Consider the following 7,027-nt stretch of genomic DNA (forward strand, 5'->3'; position numbering starts at 1 on the left):
TCCATCCATCCATTTTCTTCCACTTATCCAGGGTCAGGTCATGGTGGCAGCAGGCTAAGCAGGTCATTCCAGACAATTCTCTTCCCGGCAACATCTTCCAGCTCTAAGGCTGAGCCCAGCAACCATAGAGAGCGAAACCCATTTCAGATGCTAGTATCCACAATCTCGTTCTTTCGGTCAGGACCCAGAACTTGTGACCATGGTTCAGGATTGAGACAAAAACCAGCTAGTAAACCCAGAGCTTCGCCTACTGGTTTAGTTACTTCTTCACTATGATGGTCTTGTACAACGCCTGCATTACTGCTGATGCCTTCCCAATCTCATGCTGCATTTTCCCATCACTCTTGAACTAGATCCCGAGATACCTAAACTCTCGCTTGGGGCAGCAACTCACCCCAACACAGAGGGAGCAATCCACCGGTTTCTGGTAGAGAAAACCATGGCCTCAGACTAAGAGGTGCTGACCCTCATCCAGGCTTCACATGTTTAGCTGCAAATCACCCCAATGCGTTGTGAAAGGCACAGCTTGATGAAGTCAACATAACAATGTCATTTGCAAAAAGAAACTGGACTTGTAGGCTTCATAAACCAACATTAACATTACTAACAAAAATACTGTAGCATGCCATGCAGTGGTTATATTTACCTCATGAAAGAATATTTGTATTACTTTTAAGGTAAGCATTTATTTATTTTTCTATACATAGCTGTCCATCGATGACTTGTTAAGGAAAATGGAAATGAAATGGAAGATAAGCATCAAATTAGATTGTAGATAGCAAAAAAAAAGAAAAAAGAAAACATTTTGCATTATCTTTAGAATACGACTGAAAAATTAAACTTCCCAAAGATAAAATTTGATCAGAATCTGTTGGCACACACTGTATGTCTCCTCATAATGATCTCTTGCATTCGAACTGCAAACACTGGATCTCAAATCTATACACTGCTAAAGTGACGTGAATAAAATGCGCTATGGAATTAATATGCAGATTACACATCTCCTTTATGTGCTGTTTATGAATATTATTATTAAACAACGCAACAGCTGAAAACACAGTAATTGTAAAAAAGGTCAAATTCAGAATGATAGTGCAAATATGTTGCGGTTGTCTGAAGATGTTTGATTAGTTAAGGGCGGAATCTGTGATTCCAGAAAAGGATTGCTGATATTTAGAAAGTCAGCATGATGATGCCAGATATACCATCCCTCTCACTCCTACTAAATCAATACATACTGGATTTTGCTATATAGTGGAAAAATCAGAGGATCACCAAATAACACATCAGCTGTATACAAAGTTTTCTATTATGTTTCATCATGAAGAAACAGAAATGTCACAATTGAGTTTTATAATATTCCCTCCAGTAGTTTTTGAGATTCAGTTTATATCAAATCAAAAATCAAATCAAATCAAGTTTATTGTCATTTTGCTGTACATACACAGTAGTACAGGCAATGAGAGAGCATTTCTTCAGGATCATTTAATTGGTAAGTTTTGCGAAATGCGCATCTGGCATAGGCAAGACACTAAACGTTCACTATCGCTGTCTTCTGAAGGGGCCGCTGCGTCCATGCGTGCCGCCATCAGATCACATGTACGGAAACATGGGTTGTACCAGTAGTGACCTTAACCATAGCCTCACAAAGACCTCCAGTCTCCAGTATGTGGGAAGTTCAATGTAGATGTCATGGTTTAAGAGCCACCAACTAGTGGTAAAACAAAACAAACACCTCTCACACCAACCAGCCAAGTGGATGCACGCCTTCTCAATGTCGCCAACTGTTTCCTCATAGGGAATCCAAAGGCAACTTTGCATTGTTAGGTTCTCTGTTTTCTGTTTAAAATCCGTCTTCGCCTTCCTATGTTAAGTGCTATGAGATGACATGTGTTGTGAATTCATCCATCCATTATCTATACACCGCTTAATCCTCACGAGGGTCGCGCGGGGGGGGCTGGAGCCTATCCCAGCCGACTTAGAGCGAAGGCAGGGGACACCCTGGACAGATCGCCAGTCTATCACAGGGCTACACTTAGAGACAGACAAGCAAGCACACTCACATTCACACCTACGAACAATTTAGAATCACCAATTAACCTCAACATGTTTTTGGACTGTGTGGGAGGAAGCCGGAGAACCCGGAGAGAACCCACGCTGCTCGGGGAGAACATGCAAACTCCACGCAGAAAGATTCCGGTGCCCCCACCGGGACGCGAACCGGCAACCTTCTTGCTGCGAGGCAACAGTGGTGTTGTGAATTGGCGCTATATAAATAGAATTGAATTGAAAATGAAATTTAATTGGTTCATGGGTCCATGGACTGTGGATTTATCTTCATCCATCATCCACCTCTATCACATTTTTCAGTTATTCCAAACTGTAAATGGACTAACAACAAGTGTTACTAAGGCATAATTTGTATGTTTCTGTTTTTTTTTCTTCCTTCACAGCATGAATGCCATAGAGCAGCGGACCCCAACCTTTTTGCACCCCGGATCAGCTTTCAGCAAGACCATTTTCTACAGACCGGTCATTGCACACATAACAAAATTTCATAGTTTTTTTCTATTAAAAAGTTTCATAAACAAATAAAATTACTTTTTATTGCTAAATATGTATTTGCCTTTCTTCTGTCTTAGTCTCTCCCACTTTCCAAAGAAGCTCTCCATTTCGGCAGTGGTTAGACTGACGGCTCCGCTTAACTGCGAGGCATGAAAACTGACAGAGTCAAGTGTGAGAGACAGGCACAGGCAGAAGTGACGGGAAGACGAGATAGTCGTTTTTCAAAATAAAACACCATGCAGACTCCGCTGGAAACAAAAATAAACCTATAAAATGTTTTTGTTCTTTCTGTGTGGCCCAGTACCAAATAACCCATGGCACGGTACTGGTCTGCGGACCGGTGATTGGGGACCACTGCCATGGAGGACTGATGCAGACTAATGCTTTCCTTTATCACGCCACCATGTAACCACTTACAGTATAACCACTTTTAACATCTCCACTCAGGCTGTGCCAGAGTTCGACTGATGCACAGTAATTAATGCAGTGACGGTAAGATGGTTACATCACAGTAGTCACACTTGAGATGGAACTTTATTCACTAGTCACTGATCTATGATCAAATGAATATTTGACTTCACTGTAGCTGATTAGAGTCTAGCTAAGAATAAGATTTGCCTTTAACCCCCAAAAAAGAACGAAAGAAAAACTGTATGGTGCTTTTGTTGTGGTTTGATGTGTTTATTCTCAAAGAGTCTGTGAGCAGCGTGAGATGGAGGATAGAGATGATAATTATCTTTTAAAAACAAGAAGGAATCACAGAAATTCTGATTATTTAAAGTACTGTTCTCTAATGTACTTAACAATGAAAACTTGAATTATATCAAATATGGAGGGCTTATTTTTATAGTTAGATAAGGATATTTCTTAGAACAAAGTTTAATCCAATGATGCTACATCATTTCTACAAAGAAATTCATTGTAATCGAGAGGGGAAAAAGTTGTTAATTCAGCTGAGCTCTAAGGCTGAGATAGAACAGAGTCTGTAGTTTCAGCGTACAGTGTGCAATACAGTGTAAAAGTAGATTTAAACAGCAAATATTTGTTGGACTTGTTAGAGGCTGGAGTGTCTCCACGCTCCAGATTTTACCACCGCAGACTTTATAGCGGCAGCTCTTCACTGGAAGTAAAAGTTAAACTGATACATATATTTACCAAACTCATCATCAGGATCTTCCCTGCAATGGACTGGCGACCTGTCCAGGGTGTCTCCTGCCTTCGCCCTAAGTCGGCTGGGATAGGCTCCAGCCCCCCCGCGACCCTCGTGAGGATTAAGCGGTGTGTAGATAATGGATGGATGGATGGATCATCAGGAGCCACACGAAGAAATCAAATTCTGGTAATTGACAGCAGCTTGTGCTGCAATTTCCTTTTTCTTATGTGTTCATTGATGTTTCCTGCTGTCACAAAGAACTCAGCAGGAAAGAACTGACTCAGAGGATTGTAAGAAAATCTACTTTGTGTAATGAATAATGACAAATAGACAAAGAAAAAAACAGGTGTGACAAAAGTCTTTTTGGAAGTTGGGGTCTTGGTCAGCCTAATTTCTTGTCTCATTCACGGAAATAAAGATGCTAAAGATAAAGATAAACTTTTTTGATCCCACAGTGGGGAAAGTTCACCGTTACAACAGCTTCAAAAGAAAAACGTGTACAGTCAGTGCAAGAATAATTAAACACCCAGTGCAAATTATAAGAAAAAGAAACAGAAATACACACTGCAAAAACTGCAAGAGAAAAAACATTATTTACAGAAGATTTATTTATTTATTTATGTTAAGAAGACTATATACACAAGATGAGGTAGTAAACAGTTATTGCACATAGTGGAATGGGTTTGTTGGTGGAAAAAAGTGCAGCAGTAACAGAGGTGCCAGTGGAGTTTATAATGCAGCATTGTAAAGTCTGACTGATGTTGGGATGAAGCACCTGCGGAAACGTTCCCTCTTACACTTTGGGTGTAACAGTCTGTCACTGAACGCACTGCTTAAGGAGTTCACAGTCTGATGCAGAGGGTGGGAGGTGTTTCCTTTGATAGCAGAGAGTTTGTGCCCTCCTCTCTCCCACCACCTCAATGGAGTCCAGGGAGCAGCCACAGACTGAGCTGACTCTTTTTATCAGTCTGTTGAGTCTGCTCTTATCTCGCTCAGAGCACCCCCCTCCCCAGCACACTACTGCATAAGAGACCACCGATGCCACCACAGTTGTCGTAGAACGTCCTCAGCAGTGGCCTGCACACACCAAATGATGCAAGCCTTTTCAGCAGGTATAAACGACACTGACCCTTTTTATACAGAGAGTCAGTGTTTTCTGTCCAGTCATGTTTGTTCTATTTCATCCCTGCTGACCGCCAGAGGCGGTGCTTTAAGCACTGAATATTCCCCTTCGCGCATGCGCAGTTCGAGTATGAATATCAACAATGTCACCTGTGACACCTGGATGACCCGGGGGAGACTATATCTTCCGGTGTCATCAGAGTATCTGTTCCTTTTCATCTTCTCGCGCGCAGATCGCTATCGCTCTGATAGCGTTATCCAAAGCCGCATTTCCAAATACGTCCTGTCGCTTTGTAGCTCCGCGACCGTGTTGGTCGGGGCGACGGACCTTTCGCCCCCCCCAGGAGCTGCGACGGATGGTTTTTCCCTCTTCTGTGAGGTGTTATATTTGTTTATAATCGCCTGCACGCCGCGGCGTCTGGCGTGGTAAGACAGCGTCGTCGCTTCCCTCTTCGGACGGACGGTAAGTGACTGTATTACTGTTGATAGTTTATATTGTCGGGCACACTTTGTCGGTGACGGCTGCGTTTACGCCCCGTCCTCCCGGCATTTGAGCCGATTTAATTGCATTCTGTTTGTTTCACGTTATCGATCTGTGCTCGCAAAGGCAGCGTGCACGCGTCCTCCCTGCGGCACACGGTCCTGTTTTACGTTACCGCTCTTCAGCTGGATAACCTATTGAACACAAATACAAATTGGAAACTTAAAAACGAACACAAAAAAAGAAAAAAAAGTAAGTCTCTTTCAGTTCATTTGAGACTTGTTTTTTTCTTTTGATGAACCTTGCTGGTGCAGGCAGCGTGCTCGCTCCCTCCCTTCAGCATATGGTGTGACGTTTGCACTCTGGTCTATTGCCATAGTGTTTTGTTTTGCTTGACTTCTACTGGTACAGGCAGCATGCTTGCTCCCTCCCTCCAGCATTAAGTGACTGCAGTTAGCGGCAGCGTTGTGCCCTGGCTAACTGAGTGGTGTTGCCTTTGTTACCGACCTCGGCTGGGCAGGCAGTGCTCTCGCTCCCTTCCCCCAGCATCCGGTCCTTAGCGTCCACCCTGGGCTAACCTTAAGTGGTGTAATTTGCCAGGGTGGCGATTCTCTTCCAGCGTCACTGTGATGGATAACCACCACCATTGTGCATCCTGTGAGGCTCCTCTCCAGCCTGACGATGGCCATGATCTCTGCCCCACGTGCCTCGGTCCCGAGCACCTGAGAGAGGCACTCTCTGATAACCCCTGTATGAATTGCAGCTACATGCCGCGGGCAGTGAGAGCTGCTAGACTGGCTGACTTTGAACCGCCAGGGGGTGAAGGGGACCTCCCCCCTTCGGGCCAATTGCCCCCACCCCGACTTAGACGCTCTAAGCGTCGGGCAGGGGCTGCTGTTGCTACCCCCTCCAAGAAGAAGGTGAGGTCGGATCACAGCAGACTGTCTTCAAAAGTGGATCAGCTTTCTGCGGAGTTGGCCCAGATAAGATCCATGTTTATGGCCCACCGCTCTGAGGCTTCCTTGGAGGGCGCCGATGCTCCCTCGGGGGAGGCTGATGCGCCCTTGGAGGACCCTGTTATGCCGGTGCTGGTTCCAGAGGACGATGCTCTTTCTCTGGCGGCCTCAGCCACCCACTTTGGTGAATACGTGGAGGATACAGACGACGGGGCCTCCCAGGCCTCGCCAAGCTCCCACTCCTCAGCTCAGGGTTCACTGGCTGAGACAGAGGACGGTTCCATGCGGGCCACTATTCGCATGGCCCTGGATCGCCTGGGGCTGGAAATGCCACAGCAGGTGGAGTCGGCTCAGGCAAGTGCCCTCTTTAGGAGCAGGCCTCCCCCCTCTGCCTTCGTGGTTCCTCACTCGGCGGACTACCTGAAAGTCTTACACAGTGCTTGGAGAGACAGTAAGGCTTGTTCCCGGCTGCAAGCTGATGGCCGAGCCCTGGCAGCCATGCATGATGCAGCGAGTGTTGGCCTGGGCCACATGCCTGCTATTGAGCCTGCCATCGCATCCCTCATTGTGTCCCCTGATGAGGCTCTGCGTCTGAACGCCAGGTGCCCCTCACCTCAGTGTCGGGTCACAGATGACCTGCTTACGAGGGCTTATGATGCTGGAGCGCGGGCCGGTCGTATCGGTAACTCCCTATCCCACATCTTGCTGGGCCTCTCAGCGTCTCTGCAGGAAGACAGTGTGGATGTTGCC

Source organism: Stegastes partitus, unplaced genomic scaffold, assembly GCF_000690725.1.
Source record: "Stegastes partitus isolate 25-593 unplaced genomic scaffold, Stegastes_partitus-1.0.2 Scaffold92, whole genome shotgun sequence".
Lineage (NCBI taxonomy): Eukaryota > Metazoa > Chordata > Actinopteri > Pomacentridae > Stegastes > Stegastes partitus.